This window comes from Callorhinus ursinus, unplaced genomic scaffold (genome assembly GCF_003265705.2).
Source record: "Callorhinus ursinus isolate GAN/ISIS: 27379988/994484 unplaced genomic scaffold, GSC_fseal_2.0 scaffold11, whole genome shotgun sequence".
NCBI classification, from domain to species: domain Eukaryota; kingdom Metazoa; phylum Chordata; class Mammalia; order Carnivora; family Otariidae; genus Callorhinus; species Callorhinus ursinus.
Genome location: NW_027397073.1, coordinates 9,876,475 through 9,896,071, shown reverse-complemented (window position 1 = coordinate 9,896,071; position 19,597 = coordinate 9,876,475). Strand labels below are relative to the sequence as shown.

The following is a 19,597-nucleotide window of genomic DNA, read 5'->3' as shown; positions in this document are numbered from 1 at the left end:
TTTGAGGAACCTCCATACTGTTTTCCAGAGTGGCTGCACCAGCTTGCATTCCCACCAACAGTGTAGGAGGGTTCCCCTTTCTCCGCATCCCCGCCAACATCTGTCGTTTCTTGACTTGTTAATTTTAGCCATTCTGACTGGTATGAGGTGGTATCTCATTGAGGTTTTGATTTGGATTTCCCTGATGCTGAGTGATGTTGAGCACTTTTTCATGTGTCTGTTGGCCATTTGGATGTCTTCTTTGGAAAAATGTGTGTTCATGTCTTCTGCCCATTTCTTGATTGGATTATTTGTTCTTTGGGTGTTGAGTTTAAGAAGTTCTTTATACATTTTGGATACTAGCCCTTTATCTGATATGGCATTTGCAAATATCTTCTCCCATTCTGTCGGTTGTCTTTTGGTTTTATTGACTTTTTTTTTTTTTTTTTTTTTTGCTGTGCAAAAGCTTTTTATCTTGATGAGTTCCCAGTAGTTCAGTTTTGCCCTTGCTTCCCTTGCCTTTGGCGATGTTTTGGAGCAAACAGGTAATACAGTTTGAGTCTGTTTCTTTACCTGAACAGTAGATATCAAGGAAATATCCCTCCAGTATTAGTTGAGGAATACATTTTTGAATAAGATTACAAACTATAAATTGAAATATGAACTATAAATCAGCGTACAGGTATTAAGTATTAATTGATATGTCATCAATTCCTCTGAATGTGCTTAACAAAAAATTTCTTTCAATAGAAACACGTTAAACAAAAAGTGAGAATTGCAATAAATTAATTCATGGGAGGATTTTTAAAATTTCACCTAAGTTGCTTGCTTATGTAGTTATTCTAGGTATTTGTACTTTGCATCAAGCTACAGATGTGAATTACTGTCAAGAAATACTGTCAACAAATTTGAAGAAGACTGTCTCCTTTTGTACCACTCCACTGAAGAAATTATACAAAATTAGACTTGTTTAGATAAAATAAAGGATTCAAAAAGGCTGTTGAGTATCTGGTCAAAAGGTCAAAGTAGTAACTAATACAATAATCAAGCTAGAGCTAACAAGAAAATCTAGTCTCTAGTCTCTGTTTTCTTTCTTTGTTTAGCACGTTATTAGGAGAAAAATGTTGAGAAGCTCATGGTATTTTAATATCATGGTCTGGACAGAAGCAGAGATACTATAAGTTTCCAAAAAGGACTTTTTTAACCAAATTATATGTATTTAAGTATCATAGATACGTAATGTTTTGCCATTTACTTACAGATATCTACTTATATTCAGTTAAAAATTTTACTTTCTTAAATTTTTATCTCAGTATATATTTCATTTCTTTTGTTAAATTAATTTTTAAAACAAACCTTATAAAATTCATATAAAATCATCATATATAAATGAAAAATAAATTATAAAATTATCTGACTAATATCCCAAAGGTATCCATTTAGCAAGTATTTCATTGGTATTTGGAGCACCCCAAGCCATCTCAGGCCCTGGGGGTGAAACGGGCCAGGACCAAGTGTCTCCGTCACCACTCTTGACATTCTAGTGGAGTAGAGGGACATAATACCTAAAGCAGAAAAGAAAAGTGCAGACTAAAACACCCAATATTTGGGGGTTAGAGGACCTGGCATCTAAACAAAAATTAGAGTATACTTGAGAGGTGAGCAGTGGTGATATCATGAATGTTCTAGAAGGGCATATTACAGAGTTTGTACTTTATACTGACGTCCACTCACAAGTTCTAAATTGGAAAAAACATGATTTTATTTTTTATTTAGGATCCCATAATCCAAATGATTGGGAAAAATCTGCATTTTAGAATGTTCATTCTGAAGACATCCTTAGTGTGAATGTGGAAATAGGGAACCTAGTGAACAAGTTGTTGCCACAATCCAGGGGAGCACTCAGTTTGTACTCAAAACCTCCTGATGTGATCTATAAAGACAAGAACTCACATTCTGTAACAGAATGTTACAGAATGTGAGTTCTTTTTAATAGAAATGTACAGAATGTGAGTTCTTTTTAATAAGAAATTATATGGAAGTTGCTGAAGTGTTTACATAAACTAAAGATGGTAACAACATGCTCTCAGGTGAAGATATCATTTCCCAGGCTCCAAATTTCCCACAGGGAAAGTTGTTATCGCCAAAGTAACATTTCACCATTTCTAAGAGGACACACAATATATTCTTCGGACTACTGTCCCACCACTAAAAACAGACTGCCATGGAAATTGTCCACATGCCTTCAGACTTAACTGATAAAAATAACTAATGAGCAACAACTGTGGGTGTATCCCTGCATGTGGGCCGTGAGACTGGATAACGAGAAGTTTGATTTTATAGGAGCATCCTTCAGCAGAACTGTTCATGGTTCACTCCGGAAGATGTGTTGAGTCCCTGGTAGGGTCTCAAGAGTGAGGATAGAGTAAAACTGACCTATTAGAGGGGTACTTAGGCGATGGAACCAAGAGAATTAGTGATTGATTGGATATGAAGAATACAAGAGTAGAATGAATTAAAGATGATGTCCACACATCCTTCTTGCACAACTTGGTGAGTTGCAGTAATTTTGCAAGGGATGTTGAAAAAAAACAAAAAAACGGGGCAGGCTTGGAAGACAATTTGGTGTCACGTTCGGGCATACAGATAAAAGTCTCTAATTGGGCATACAACTTGAAATACAGGAGAAAAAACTGGCATAAAGATCTAGAAGTCATTTGAATATGAACTTTAATTAAGACATAGGTGTGACTGAAAGCAAAGAGAGTGATTTTGAAAAAGAATAAAATAAAAGGTCAGGACACAAGAAAGAAAGGAGGCGAGAAGAAAACCAGATTATAATGCAGGACCATGGAAATTTAGGCAACAGAAAATTTTTACATGGAGACAATGTCAATGTCTTTACATTAGAATATTTTTATGAAAGAATCTAAAAATCGCTGATATCATACTTTATTTCTGGAAAAGATATTTGATATCAGTTAAGATAATGGGAATCATTAATATGAAAAATTAGAACTATTTCCACCAAACAGGAAAGGCAAATTGCCCTGATGTCAGCTCATTTATTATATTCATTCTGCAAACCACTGAGCACTCTCTCTCTCCTCTCCTCCCCACCCTGGGCATTTACACCCTAAGAACAAAAACAAAAATTCTGTTTATCCATGTAGATCATTAAGGAAGTGCCTGATTTTCTCCAGAATGGAGTGAAATTATTCTGGGATTTTGATTTTCTATGATGAATGTATTACCTATCCAAAGCAGATAGACACTTTTTAATTTGTCATCCTGCCCAGTAATTAAGCCTGTGGGAAATAAGATCAAGAATGACTTTCACAGTAGGGTGTCTGGGTGGCTCAGTTGGTTAAGTGCTGGACTCTTGGTTTCCGCTGAGGTCACGAGATTGATACCCACGTGGAGCCCCGCCTGGGGCTCCGAGCTTAGGGAGAAGGTTTGCTTGAAGATACCCTCCCTCTGCCTCCCCCACTACTTGGGCTCTCTCTCTCTCTCTCTCTCTCTCTCTCACACACACACATAAATAATCTTTTTTTAAAAAAAAGAATGATCTTAACAGTATGAGAAAACATAAAATATTTCCTTACTGATTTTCAATTTATTACATGTGAAAATGATAGTATTTTGTATATATTGTGCAGATATGCATTAAATTATTTCTGCTTCTTTTTAAAAATTTTTAAACTTAAGAACATTTAACATGAGATCTACCCTCTTAACAAGTTTTTAAGTGCACAATGCCACATTAACTCTAGGCACTGGGTGGTGCAGCAGATTGCTAGCACTTATTACTCATCTTGCATAACGGGAACTTTATACCTGTTGAACACCAACTCTCCATTTTTTATATTTTTAAATGTGACTCCACGAAAATTTAAAATTCCATCATATTTATTTGGCAGCTCGGCACTAGATCTCGTTTTCTCGACTAAATATCCTTCTTATCAGTAATTTTTTATGTGTATTTTACATATCATTGTATGGATCTGAGCTTCAGAAGACTATGAAGTGGTAGTGTGAAAGCAGAGATTTCTTCCTCATCATTGTTTTAAAGTATGCTACCACACGTGTTTCAGTATCAAGCGACATTTTGACTATTGATTTGAGTGCTAGTATTATCATTTTATTCTTACTATATTTATTATGGCTGCATTTTATCTTGGTTTATTTGTTACCCTGAATTTAAGTTTTAATTATGTCAAAGGGCTTCTTAGCATCACCAAATGAAAAGTTTATGTGTATCTTTTTGTTCCTTTGAGATATTGATATAATGGAAAATATTAATAGACTTTAAAATACTGTTTTGTTTTTCTCCTTAAAGACACTTTTCTTTCCATTCTGTGTATCACCATTTAGTACCTTCATAAATTGTTTTTAATTATAATTTACATATAATGCTTACAGCCATATTCTTATTAATCTTTTTGTGTTTATGTTTGCAGGTGTTTAATTTTATCACTTTTCTATGAGTAAAGCCACTTAAAGTAATTTGAGGAGCCCCCCCCCTTTGTTTCGAATGCTTTGGGAAAGTTTATATAGCATGGGGATTAGTAGTCAGTAATAATTTTGACTTCTTGGCCTAAAATATTCTCAATAATATTAGTGATTTTTCTTTGAATCTCTGTTATTATTTTCTTATGCCATTTCTTTTGCATTTTATTATCTTTTATTGCAGCAAATGATTTTTTTTTCTTTTTTTTTTAAAGATTTATTTATTTATTTTGAGAGAGTGAGAATGAGAGAGAGAGAGAGTACATGAGAGGGGGGAGGGTTAGAGGGAGAAGCAGGCCCCTCGCTGAGCAGGGAGCCCGATGCGGGACTCGATCCCGGGACTCCAGGATCCTGACCTGAGCCGAAGGCAGTCGCTTAACCGACTGAGCCACCCAGGCGCCCGCAGCAAATGATTTTGAACTTTTATTTTGAAATAACTGTAGATACTCAGAAAATTTAAAAAACAGTGCAAAGAGCATTTTAAATACTTCTTTCAGCCAAACCAATGGTTATATCTGACATAACTGTAGTACAATATCAATTCCCGGAAATGGAAATGGGTATAAAATACTGTTAAATAGATAATATAATTTATTCAGTTTTCACATGTTCATACGTCCACGTGTGTGTGTCTGAGTGTGTGTGTGTACGTGTGTGTGTTGGCATATGTGTGTGTAACTCAAACAGTTTGATCTCATGTAAAGACTGGTGTCTTTACATCCAATCAGAATACAGAAGAGTTTTGTCACCACATGTATGAACTCCTTCATATGACTCTTTCTTGTCACACTTAGTCCCCACTCCTTCCCTTGTTCCTTGGCAACCACTAATTCCTTCTCTATCTCTTACAGTTTTGACTTTTAGAGGATTTACTATAAATGGAATCATGGAGCATGTAAGGTTTAGGGTGTTGCTGTTTTCACGAAACATAATGCCTTTGAGATTCATTCATAATCTGTTCCTTTTATAGCCAGGTGGTATTCCATTTTATGGATGTATCAACACTTTGTTTAATCATTCCTCTGGTGACTGACATGTGGATTATTTTGTTTTTGGCTATTATGAATAAGGTTGCCATGAATATTTTTATGTGGACATAAGTATTTCTCTGACATGTGTGCAACACCCTGCCCAAACGATATTAGGTTGTACAATAAGTATACATTTAGTTTTATAATAAACTGTCAAATTATTATTCATTTTTTATTTCCACCTCCTCTCTTCCCTGATGTCTATGGGTGGTGTTATTCTAACCATTCTGATAGGTGTGTAGTAATAGTTCATTGAAATTTTAAACCGCATTGTCCAAATAACTAATGATGTTCAACACCTTTTCACGTGCACTTTTGCTTTCTCTATAACCTCTTCGTGAAATGTCTTGTCATGTCTTTTGCCCATTTATTGGATTATTTATTGTGTTACTGTTGAGTTTTAGGAGTTCCTTGTAAATTCCAGATGCAAAACCTTTGAGTAATCTTTGGTTTTCAAATATTTTCTTCCAACCTGTCGGTCGTTTCTTTAATCCTTTTAACAGGGATTTACACATTTTAAAATTTTTATAAAGTCAAATTAATACCTTATTTTTGTTATGGATTGGGACCTTCATGATATATCTAAGAACTCTGTCTAGTCACAGAGAATAGGTTTTTCTCCTGCGTTTACTTCTAGAAGTTTTATAGTTTTAAGTTTATGCATAAATCTATGAGACATTTTGAAATAACTTTTGTATATGGTCTGAGCTTTAGGTGGAATTTTCTATTTCTTCCCTATGAATATCCAGTTGCTCCAGCAAAATTTTCTGAAAAGACTAGAGAATTTATATGTATCTTTGCATTTGTTCTGCAGTACTTTTCATGTCATCTAGATTTTCAAATTTATTAGAACACACAAATATTTTATTATCAAATGAGTTTTTTTACTGCTATTGATCTAATTATTATTTCTTTTGTTTTGATTTGCAAACTCAAAGGTATCATTTTTCTTGTACTACAAATAACAGTTTTGAAATTAAATAATCTGGTCGACAAAGAAAGAAGTATTTAATTACTCTAAGAAAAAATAGTGGCAATTGCAATTTATTGAGTATTGCTCCAGAAATTTAATAAGCAACAACTTAATCTATTTCAAACCAATCAAAAATAAATCAATAATCTGACAAAATCAAAACTCCTAATCAGAAAACAAAACCAACCTGAATTAATGTTTATATTGAAGTTTGTAACTTTTTAATCTTTATTTTATAAGTGATCGATTCCTTTAAGCATGGGATAAAAAATATTAATCTCTTTCCACCCTTATCTGCATTGAGAGTTTTGTTTCTGCGCAACATCAAGTATCTACACACCTTGTCGCTCATTTAGAATACCTTTAGAAGGGATGAGCCCCATGTTAAGAATTTGTAAGATTTCTCTTAACTGTTCATTTTAACAGTAACAAAATTAACTTTTAACAAAGGCCAATTCTCACTTAATAGAATTTTATCTTTACTAACTCGTTTTTTTTTTAAAGATTTTATTTATTTATTTGACACAGAGAGAGAGACACAGCGAGAGAGGGAACACAAGCAGGGGGAGTGGGAGAGGGAGAAGCAGGCTTCCCGGGGAGCAGGGAGCCCAATGCGGGGCTTGATTCCAGGACCCTGGGACCATGACCTGAGCCGAAGGCAGATGCTTAACGACTGAGCCACCCAGGCACCCCTCTTTACCAAATCCTTATAAGATAGGGCAAAAAAATCTTTCTTTTTCAAATGAGGAGATTGGTATTTAGTGTGGTTAGATCATCATCTAATTTCGGAAGTGTGGGTGGTAGTAAAATTCTCTTGTAACTATACCAGTCAATTTTTCTGTTATTGCTGTTTATTGTTGTTTTTGATGTTTCATTCCTAAATGAGGGGAATTATAGTTGAATTAAAACCCATGGTTTTCTACATATGTGATTTTTTGACAATAATGAAGAATACCAATTAACCCATACAATGCCCCCAAATTAATACCAGAAAACAAATGTTCATTGCAATCCTCTCTAAAGTATCCCTTGTGTCTCTAAAAACTGGGACAAAATAAACATATAAAAAAACAAGGAGAACATTTGAAGAATAATAAAGGGGACAAGAATTGGGGCGCCTGGGTGGCTCAGTTGGTTAAGCGACTGCTTTCGGCCCAGGTCATGATCCTGGAGTCCCGGGATCGAGTCCCGCATCGGGCTCCCTGCTCAGCGAGGAGCCCGCTTCTCCCTCTGACCCTCCCCCCTCTCATTTACATTCTCTCTCTCATTCTCACTCTCTCAAATAAACAAATAAATCTTTAAATGAAAAAAAGGGGGGGCAAAAATTATTTCCCTATTCTGTCAATTTTTCTCAAATGGTAAAGAGGTAAATTCACATTCACACAGATACATTCAGTTATCACTGGAAAGCTGTGTGTTTTGTATTGCTTAAGACTAAATTAGAAGTTTAGTTGATAACATCACTCAAAAAAAAAAAAGAGAGAGAGAGAGAGTAGACTGAGTTATAAATACCTGTCTTTCCTTGACTCTGGTCACTTTGGGGCCAAGAATGATAATTAGCTGGAAAAAAATGACTTACTGTTTAGCTTTCTAATATTCTATTTTTTTTAGGTTTTATTTATTTGTCCGAGAGAGAGAGAGAGAGAGAGCAGAAGCAGAGGGAGCAGCATGCAGAGGGAGAAGAAGGGTCCCCTCAGAACAAGGCATCCAATGCGGGACTCTATCCCATGACCATAGGATTATGACCTGAGCTGAAGGCAGACGCTTAACAAACTGAGCCACACAGGCATCCCAATAGGAAGCTGCTGGGAGGGCTTTTTTTTTTTTTTTAAGATTTCATTTATTTGACAGAGAGAGAGAGAGAGAGCACAAGCAGGCAGAGCTGCAGGCAGAGGGAGAGGGAGAAGCAGGCTCCCCACTGAGCAGAGAGCCTGATGCAGGGCTACAACCTAGGACCCAGGGATCAGACCTGAGCCAAAGGCAGACACTTAACCAACTGAGCCACCCTGGTACCCCATAGATTTCTAATATTCTAATGCATTCAAGCAGTATCCAATATCCCCAAATAAATTGGTCATTAAGACATTACTATTTTGAAGAAAAAAAGAAAAGAAATTATCAGTTTGGGAAGAAACAGGCAAAATTCTATCTAAAACAATAAAAAATATTGTATATAATAGGACATTGTTTTAAGACATACAGATCTTTATTGAAATGCATTTGGAAAATTTTAAATTGTTTTAAAATGTTACAGTTTTGGCCTCCCCATTTATTAATAGATTTATATTATAAAAAGTGAACCAGCATAGCTCATGGGCAATCTTATAAAGTCTCACACACATAGTCACATCACAAGCTTTAAAAAACAAGTTTCACAATTCAAAGTGTCTTGCCCTAATTATTTGCAAATACGAATTTTAAAAATCTGATAATCTTGATGCTAAAATGAAGGTAATGAGGGAGAGTGTTGCTTTTAGAGAATAACATCGATTGTTCCGAAACTAATTGCCTCAAATTGTGTGACTTCAAGACTCATTAATCTGGTTGTTCTAATAATCTCAGAGCCAATTTCAAAGACTGTTTTTCTTTTCATTCAGTTTAGGTGCTTTATTAGGTAATTGGCATCCCCAAGCATCCTTTACTTTGGTTGTTATTCCTAAATTAAGATATTCTACATGGTCACATTTTATTTTATACTCATTTTGACACATTTACTTTGTTAGTATTTCTTGTTTTTAGTTTAAAGATTTTATTTATTTATTTGACAGAGAGACACAGCGAGAGAGGGAACACAAGCAGGGGGAGTGGGAGAGGGAGAAGCAGGCTTCCCACTGAGCAGGGAGCCTGATGTGGGACTCCATCCCAGGACCCTGGGATCATGACCTGAGCCGAAGGCAGACACTTAACAACTGAGCCACCCAGGTGCCCCACTTTGTTACATACTCATAAATAATTTATTAAAGATGTTTTCTATAAATCCCAATTTATTAAAAATGCCCACTCCATAAGAATATTAGTAGTAAATATTATATTTTAAAAGACTAATAGAATGTGGTTTCTTGATTAAAATAAATATTATGCTAATTTTTAGGAAAGCACATTATAGAAAATGATTTGGGTAAACTCAATAGGATAAACATCTACTACAGAAAACATTCACATTAAGAAACAATTAAGATGTCATCTGTAATGGATACAAAGCACTTATATATTTCCTCATTGACAAGCTCTCTCATACTACTTCTGAAAGATCTCAACATCAATACCAAGGAACCAGCTGTTAAACAAGATGATTTCTCATCAAACAGCAACTACTGTATGTTAATAACAGAATGACTTTTTCAGGTTTTTGCAGTAGCTATTTCCCCATCTATCTTTTGTCTTTATTTTTAATTAAAATTTACCAATAAAGCCAAAAAGGTATAGAGTATATGAATATAACTATTTGTAATTGAAAATATTTTTTTTGTTTCAAGTTTTTATTTAAATTCTAGTTAGTTAACATATAGTGTAATATTGGTTTCAGAAGTAGAATTTAGTGATTCATCACTTACTTTTAATACCCAGTGCTCATCCCAACAAGCACCCTCCTTAATACCTATCACTCTTTTAGCTGATCCCCTGCCCACCTCCCTCCTTCCATCCTCAGTTTGTTCTCTATAGTTAAGTCTCTTTTTTTAAGATTTATTTATTTATTTGAGAGAGCGAGAATGAGAGAGCGAGAGTGTACATGGAGGGAGGGTCAGAGGGAGAAGCAGACACCCCGCCGAGCAGGGAGCCCGATGCGGGACTCGATCCCGGGACTCCAGGATCATGACCTGAGCCGAAGGCAGTCACTTAACCAACTGAGCCACCCAGGCGCCCATAGTTAAGTCTCTTATGGTTTACTTCCCTCTCTTTATTCTCCCTTCCCCTATGTTTATCTGTTTTATTTCTTAAATTCCAGATATGAGTGAAATCATATGATGGGTGCTTGTCTTTCTCTGACTTGTATTGCTTAGCATAATACATTCTGTCTCCATCCATGTCATTACAAATGGCAAGATGTCATTCTTTTTGATGGCTAATATTCCATTATATACCACAACTTTCTTTTTTTGAGAGGGAGGGAGGAATGGAAGAGGGAGAGAGAATCTCAAGCAGGCTCCACATCCAGCACAGAGCCTAATACAAGATTGGATCTCACAACCCTGAGATCATGACCTGAGCCAAAATCAAGAGTTGGAAGCTTAAGTGACTGAGCCACCCAGGTGCCCCTACACATCTTCTTTATTCATTCATCAGTTGATGAACATTTGGGTTCTTCCATATTTTGGCTATTGTTAATCATGCTGCTATAAACATCAGGGTGCATGTGCCCCTTTGAATCAAATTTTTGTATTCTTTGGGTAAATACCTAGTAGTGCAATTGTAGGGCTGTAGGATAGTTCTGTTTTTAACTTTTTTGAGGAACCTCCATACTATTTTCCACAGTGGCTGCAGGAGTTTGCATTCCCACCAACAGTGTAAGAGGGTTCCCCTTTCTCCAAATACTCGCCAACACCTGTTGTTTCCTGTGTTGTTAGTTTTAGTCATTCTGACAGGTGTGAGGTGGTATCTCATTGTCATTTTGATATGTATGCAACTGAAAAGATTTACTAAATTTGACACTGCTTACAAGCACTGTATTTTTTGTACAATTTGCTTTTGCATTCTGTCTACTGTGATAGCTTCTAATGTTTAGGATAGTTTTTTTTTTTTTCTCTTTTTGGTATTGTTACCTTTAAAGATTGTCCATATTAAGTCAATCATATTTAAGGTTAGAGAGTTCTGTACTACTCCTAGGATTTATGTCTCTATTAGAAATTTAAAATATTTGGTTTAAAAAAGCATTATTTGCCATAACTTTGTATAGTTGTACACATATGTATGTGTATTGATGCACACATGCAACACATATGACAGAACTAGCCCAACTAGTTAACGATAAGTGGGATTATCATTTGCAATTTGAGGGAAAATTATTTACCTTTGAATACTTATATTTCTAATTAAAGAAAACCTTCTGAAAAATTATCATATCCATGTTTCTCTAATGTACATTAATTATAAACAACTGAAGAAAATAAACAAGAAATAAAAAACTGTGTTGAAGTTACCCTTGGAGTGGTCTTCAACATTACTGAAAATAAAAGAGAAAACAGGAGAGCTATAAAATGAGAGCAAGAGAGAAAGAGAAAGCAGGATTTTTCTTGGTTTTCTGGGATTAGTATCTCAATTTTATTTACTGACCATTCCATCTGTATTTTCTGCAATATTCCACTAAAATATCACAGAATGTTAGGAAAATGGCTGCTTCCAAATCTGAGGTAGAAAATATAGAAGATGAGCTTATGTATCAGTCTGGGTCTAAATGAGGGACAGGAAGCACACAGTTATTTAAAAGGCAGAATATTAATATTAAGAATTATTAAGCTATAATAGCAGAGTAACTATAAAGATGTAGTGAGAACTCCAAAGAGTACTCGGAAGTTCAGTGAAATTATCTAAAGACACAAATATGGAGGGTAGGCCCTCCCCCCAAGTCAAGCTTTAGATCTCCTTGGAGAATGTGTGGTTGCGGCATCTTGTTTTCAGGACAAAGGAGTTCACTGGGTTGCCTCGGTTAGAGCTAGTCCACATTCTCCAGGCAAGCGGAACAATCCTCCAGGGTGCAAGTATGTGGGTGGACAGAAATGCAGACTGAGTTGGGAGGCCCCTGGAGGTACAAGGCCTGAAGCTCACAGTACCCATACTGGGAAGGCTGTAAACTCCACCAGGACTGGGACGGAGTTGTATGGTTGCTGAGGGAATGAGGGAATGTACCTTTGGGACATTTGGGGCTATACTTGTGGCTGGATAAAGCACCACATACATCTTCACACTGACCAACTCTAGAGGATGAGAAAGGCAAAAATAAACATGCTACACACAGGACCAGGAAGAGAAGACCTTTTCCTTCTTCAATGTTCATTCCATGCCTTCCTTTGACAATGCTCAACACTACATTTGCAATAAGAGAAATGCTCCAAAGGGACCAATCCATTATCAAAGTATCATGGAACAGGTACTTTTTAAGGAGGTACTGAAGGATGAATGTGAAGCAAGAGAGTAGTAAATTAATAAGTGGCAAGCCTAGAACATATTGCTGTACCAGAAACGATGAAAGCAATCAAAGACTAATAGGTCATGTCTAAAGTACACAGAAACTGATACGAATGTCTCAAGATCTATTTTTCTTACCATTCTTTGTCCATTTATAATTCCCTTTGTGCTGTAGATTGCTTACATTTTTTTCTTTTGTTTCTATTTGTGTATGTGTATGTATGTGTGGGTAAGCCCATGTGTGCATGCCTTAAACTACGTGGCGCCATGTTTTTTGAGCATCAGAGAGGCCTGTTCCTTTGTAGAGTGTTGAGGGGAAGGAGAGAATGTGGGAGAAGAAAGAAGGACCTTCACTTTGGGATGTTTAATATAAACAAATTCACACCAAATTCCATCTTCCTTGGCACAAAGTCTCCCTCAGGTTTTGCTATTATGAAGTTTTATATTCCCTACCCCAACATTTTCTAAATTATTTTTTCATTTTAGCAATTTATTTGGGGGTATCTCAGGCCAGGAGGTGCATCATCGAAGGTTCCTCCTTTCTCTACATTGCATTCACTTCTCATTCTTCAGTCCAGAGAAGAGGTTCTTTCCTCTCCGCTTACATACCCAAATTTCCTGTTTATCTGGAGAAGTATATGCTGTTTCTGCATCTTTCCTTGGTTTAGTCAAGAATTCATACTATGTGACATGTATATTTCCCAATTTGTGTTTTGATGGTGTAGCCGCTTTCTTATTTTATTAATAGACTATTCATTCCTTATTTTTAAATAGAGTAAAATGCATTTCCTCTGAATGTCTAAACAGAATGCTCTTAATGTTTTGCTTATAGGCACCATTAAATTAAAAATAATTATGTTGTCCGCATAAAAACCATTTAAGTTACACAAGATATGCTTTATTATCTTTTAAAGCAAATATTTTTTGAAAGCTTATTCTATTAGGCTGTAATGTTCACACATTACTATCTAAGTTTTAGGAATGAGTAAGAGATTAAGAGTACTTTTGAAAGTTTTTAATGTCACTCTGGGAGGTATATATTGATAATAGGTGCTTGGTTTCGACTGTACTTGAAGGAAGCCTATTAAATAAATTTCAAACCAGAAATTACAGCCCAACTCAATCTGATTCCACATGTAACATCTGAGGAAACATGGTACAAACAATGACAATCCAGGAGCCATGATAGCCCTAACACTCACCCAATAAATAAGGCATCACCCACCATGTGTCAGGAAGCAAATATCGATGGTAAGGTTGGATATCTTGGCAGCACTCAAATAATCTGTACATTGATTTCAATTCATAAACCACAGCATCTCTAGCAATGTGAGTGGGAATTTTTGGATTCCCCTTGGATTGGAATGGAGGAACATTATAGGTAGCCATGCTGTGTATCATTTTTTTCAGATACTTAAAGACCTTGGACAAACTTCTAAATTTGATAGTGACATCTATGAGTCCCCTGACTTATTTGATGATCTGTGGCCTTCCTCCTTAAAGAACATGGATTATGAAATAGCACTAACCAGTGTGATTTATTCTGAGTTTGAGCCACACATCTCCCAGAAAGGAGGTGAAATTCAGTTGTATTGATTTCATTTTTATTTTTGCCCTTAAAATTGTAGGTGTAATTAATTTATTAGTACAAAAATTAAAAAGAAAATTTTTTCTATTTGTTTTTGTATTGTGCAAATAATCTAAGGATGGCTAGTCTTTATAATTATCAGGGCATAGTTAAAATAAGCATCATTCTTGGAGATAGATACAAATTATAATCCTCGCTCACTCATAAGCTATATGATGTTGAAAAAGTTACCTAAACTTTTTGAGGCATAATATGCACATCTGTAAAATTATAAAAAGTATAGCATGTCATAGATTTCCCATAGAGCTTTGTTTGTAAACTCTGAGCGAGTCGCACAAAAACTTCATGCCACTACATCCAATAGAGATCTTTCTTCCTCAGCAAAGTTCAGCTGTCAATATGTCTTTAAATTTTGTTGCATCAAAATTAATATTTGAGTTTATTTCTGAGCAGTTCTACCTATTTTTAAAGATTGATATTTCATTTTTTTTATTCTTCGAAGTACTCCTGATAAGGAAATATTAACTTATTATTAAATAACTAAACTAATCTTTCCTTCAATTACTGAATGGGCACATTCTATAAACCTAGTATACATTCTAGGAACTTAGTGATATGATCCTTTTTATGCCTTGAGCATTGTGCTATTTCATCATCTTACAAATCATTTCATCATTACTCACAAACTTCTCCTAATGTCCTTTTAAAAGACTTACATGAAACTTGTAAGATGAATGGCCTAGAAGGATGAGATAATAATGAAATAAATCTTCCCTATTGCATCATTCTCCTCTTCCTCTTTTTAAATGTGTTGCTTAAAGTATTACATCATTGTTCAAAAAGATACCAAAAAATTGATACACTATCTTTTTAGTTTGATTTTATTTTCTCTTTAGAAACAGTTGAAAATTCAAGATTTTTCATTTTACATTCATAATGTTAGAGGGAAAAAAATGACAGAGGAAGTAATTTCACAGTAGTGTGTGAATAGAAGATGAAAACCAAAAGCAGAAACCAGCACTATAGACTCAAGATGATGGTGAAACCGATCATGTAAAAAAAGGTTTGAGACAGAGTCTTCAGATGAAGATAAGACAGATGAATAGTCTCAAAATCAAGAATCAGCAAATGAACAATATGATTTTAAGGATAAAGGAAAAATATAGTAATCATCCTTTTAGTCACTCAACAGGAAGGACTTCATCACACGATATTTTGCGATAAGAATCTGGGCTGTTCTGTTTTGCTAAAAATAAATGTGACAGTATTTTTTCATCTTTTATAAATGTTTTGCACCAAAATCTACTTGATTTATCTTGCAAATGGAAAACTGCTGAAGGCAGAATGTATCTAAATGTCACCGGAAGGAAGCGAATGCAATAGGATTTTTCTTTTTAACTAGATTGATTATTATTTGCTGTTTATAAATCCAAAGATTAAATGCTTTGCAATCATGGAGCAAAGAAGACAGCCATTCTTTCTTCAACAAAAATATGAGCTGTAAAGGATATTTTAAACTTCTCAAAGTGTTACATACTGACAAGTACGTATTTGGCAGGTTTACATTTTGCTAACATTTGACCAAGAAGACCATAGCATTCCCCTTAGCCTGACTCAATTTTAGGCAGGTTTCTTCTTGACTAGAAGCTCCTGACCTCCATTTTCTCTGACCAATTACAAGAGACATTTTCTCAGGGCAAATTCTTTCTCTGCCCCTTTGTAATGTAGATAAATCTCCCAAACTCTTTCAATTTTGTGAGGTAGGGTGGTCTTTCTCAAAAGCCTGAACACCATCCTTTTGATATGTAGACATCAAGCAAGACAGGACCCCTATCAGGCAGTGTCTATGGGAAGGTAGGAGCCTAACTTCTCTAAGAGCCAGTTACACAGCTGGCCTAATCACACTGGTCAACCTCCCCTTCCCACACGTGTCCTCCAGTACTTTTTCACTAGCTCAGCCCAGCATTTAAAAACTCTCCTGAACGTTGTTTCAACAGAGTTAAGTTCATTTGTCTCCCCTATTGCAACGGTTTTGACCTTTATTGCAATCATCTGAATAACATCTTCCTTGCCATTCCTAACAAGTGCCCAGTGCAATTTCTCTTTGCCACATTTTAGTCAAGTTGTTTTGCACTGTCATCTTATTTATATAGCTGTGAATAACTTACAAAATCACATATTTTTAAAGAGTAAATTTGACCATATGGTAAACTGTGAGGATGATTTTTTTTTTCTTTCCTGGAATAGTGGGAATTCAGTCTATGGACACGTCCTCCTCAAGAACTGTTGCATTCATGCGTGTCCACATCAAAACTCTTGTTTCTCTCCTACGGTACTGGTCCCACCTACTCAGTGTACTCTGCGGGCTTCTCTTTCTTTACCGAATCCTTAAATAATGCTATTCCCAAAGGTTCTGTCCTATGTTCTTTCATAGTCTCACTTTTTATTTTCTTCCTGGGTGACATTACATATACTACAAATATTACCTACAAATATTCTAGTAAGTTTAACATCTTTATTGTTAAATTCAAGAGGATCTTTTCTTTTCTACTTTTACCTGACCTGTAAGCAGCAAATAAAACAGATAATAACCCCCCCTCCTTGGAATACTTTTTTTTTTTTTTTTTTTTAGTTCCTCTGTTACCATACTCTCCTGGTTTGCTCCTTGCAGATTATATTTTCTACTGTTTTTCGACCCCCAAACACTAATACTGGAGTATCTGGGTCTCAGTCTTTAGACTGATTCTTGTCTCCGTCCATGCTCTCTCTTTAAGGGATCTCATCACACTGCAACATTTTAAATATTACCTACAAGGCTAATAATCAAATGTATATCTCTAGAGAATAATAGAAAAATACTCTTCAAGAACTACTGTCTTCATGCTCTGTTCATTTATTCAGCTAGTTATTATCGGGAACCACAGTGCATGTTGTCAACAATATAAAAATAAACCCACTCATTGTTCACAACTATCTTGGAATCTAGAAAACACGTGAAACTAGAAATGACTCATTTCAAAAAAATATAAAATCTATTTAAACTATGGATAGAGAGGCAACAAAATATAATGGTAACATGCATGGATTCTGATGCCAGCACTTGGGATAAAATATCTCTCTGTCTTTACTTAGGAAATAATTTCCCTGGGCCTCAGTTTATTCACCTGAAAAATGAGGCACATGATATATTTCCCTCACTTTTTTTTTGAGAATTTTTGAGAATTGGTTTAATGTTTATAATGTTGCTAGAATCATGCCTGGGATGTTGTGAATATATATTGGTTTAAAACAGTTTGATTATGTGGCATGTGAGTTCAGTTTTGCAGTGTAGTTAAAATTCCAACAGGAATCGACAGGGGCATTTCAGGAAGAAGGGTTGATATGAACAAATTCTAGAAACTTTAATTTATATTTTGAAAGACAAGCAATTCAGAGTGTGAATAGGAAATAATGTGTGTGTGTGTGTGTGTGTGTGTGTGTGTGTGTATAAAAGCAAGATAGATACAACTGTGACCAAATCAAAGAGAGTGATAAATACCAGGCCATGAGTTTTGTACTTTTCTGTGCTGGTATTGGAAAATCCATTGAAGTTTTTGAGCAATGAAGTGAGAAAACCGCTGTAGGAAATGTCATCTGCTCTGCCCTTTGCTGTGAATTCATCTCTGCCTAATGCCCAAAGCCTCCTGTGATCATGGTATCACTGTCAGTGAGCAGAAAGTAGGAAAAAAAATTCTCATTCTCAAAAAAGGGAGTATTCCACAATATTACAAATGCACCAACCTCTGAATTCTTGCCTATGAGCCCGAATCTGTGAAAAGAATGAATGATCCACTGAGTCAGTAAAGATCTGAGTGGACTCTAAAGCAATCAATAGTGGAGGGAGCTAATTCCTACTAGAAATGTAGATTTCCATCTCTTCACATGATGCAAAAGTTGAAAAAGGTTATTATACACATGATTAATTAGAGTTGTTATAAATAACTTGAGGAGTTAGAATAAAAGCTCCAATGTGATCAACAGAGTTAGGTAGCAGCATCCTTAGAAGTGTTTAGGGCTAGGGCACTGGTCTCAAGTCTCTTATATAAATGTGTTGCTTCCCAAATCTTCTGCCCATCTCAGCCCAGAGAATAACACATCGAACATGCAATTTTATAGGGTAAGTGGACTTTACCGCCCAAGACATTTATAAAAATATGTGTAAATTAAGCCTATTTTTTTGTTTGGAAATAGGTTGTCTAACCCGGGGGGGAAGCACTCTGAATACAATCCACATTTATGCAAAGTGTATAAAATATTCAAATTTGACATATATAATTCTAATAATTATAATTATATGGTTTATATAATTATAATAATATATATTATAAATATGTAATATATATAATTATAATAATTATAAAATACAAGTCATCTTAAATATGTAATGTAATATGTAGAGATTTAATAAATTGTGAGATGAATTATTTCCAAAATTATTTTAATTTTAAGCTTATTATATTTGTTGATGTGTCAGATAGACAGATGTGTTTGAAAAGTTTGAGAACATCAGATACGTTAAATTTCAAGTATATCATCTATTTATAATTCCAAGTTCAAAGAAATGTTTAAAGCCAGTTTCTATAGGAGTCATGGGTAGCAGGTCATTTGCATTCTGTTTTTGTGATTCCTTTATACCATATTTTCTGTCCATAGGTTTCTACATTAATCTGGTTTTGGATCTAGGGGGCAGTGCCGCATGGTGGAGAGTCTCTGAAAGTTTTATATTAAGCTTTTACTTTATCAAAAACCTTGGGTCCTAACCAATTCAAATTAAGTCACTTAAGTTTAAATTCATTTGTATATTTATTATACTTTTATTATTATTTTAAACTTAGGAAATGCTTATAAGTAATATTTCAGAATTATTTCTGGAATACAATGTATTCTAAAATAAACACGGCCAAATGAATTTCACAAGACATTTTAAGAGCTACTAATCATTCCCATTATGTTACAGTTGAATATTCCATAACGATTCAGGTATACTTCATTCTTAAAATATGCCTATTTCTTACCATAGTAAGTCTTTGAAAATAAAGCAAAATGTTGGCTACTATTATTTATTGGTAGAAAATTAAAGGTTCCATTTTTGTAAAATCCAAATTGTCTTCAACTAGCTTCATTGATAAATTCACTTCTATTGAGAATAATTGATTTCACAGTAAATATGTATGTATTCCTATATATACATATATACATACGTACATACATTCAGTATTCTGAAAACTAGTTTATATATCTTTAAAAATGTTTTATGACATTTATTAAGCTTCTACGATTTCAAATGATACCTAAGAAAAATTTTATTGTACTGGACCTGAAAACAAAGAACAATCTACTTTAAGCTTTACATTT

At 34.9% G+C, this 19,597-nt stretch overlaps 1 protein-coding gene across 1 annotated transcript in view; it reads right to left on the bottom strand.

The window, feature by feature from the left end:
* The window catches only part of CDH19 (cadherin 19), a 104,659-nt gene that overhangs the window by 14,980 nt on the left and 70,082 nt on the right, over positions 1 to 19,597 (bottom strand). The gene's annotated exons all lie outside the window — the stretch shown is intronic.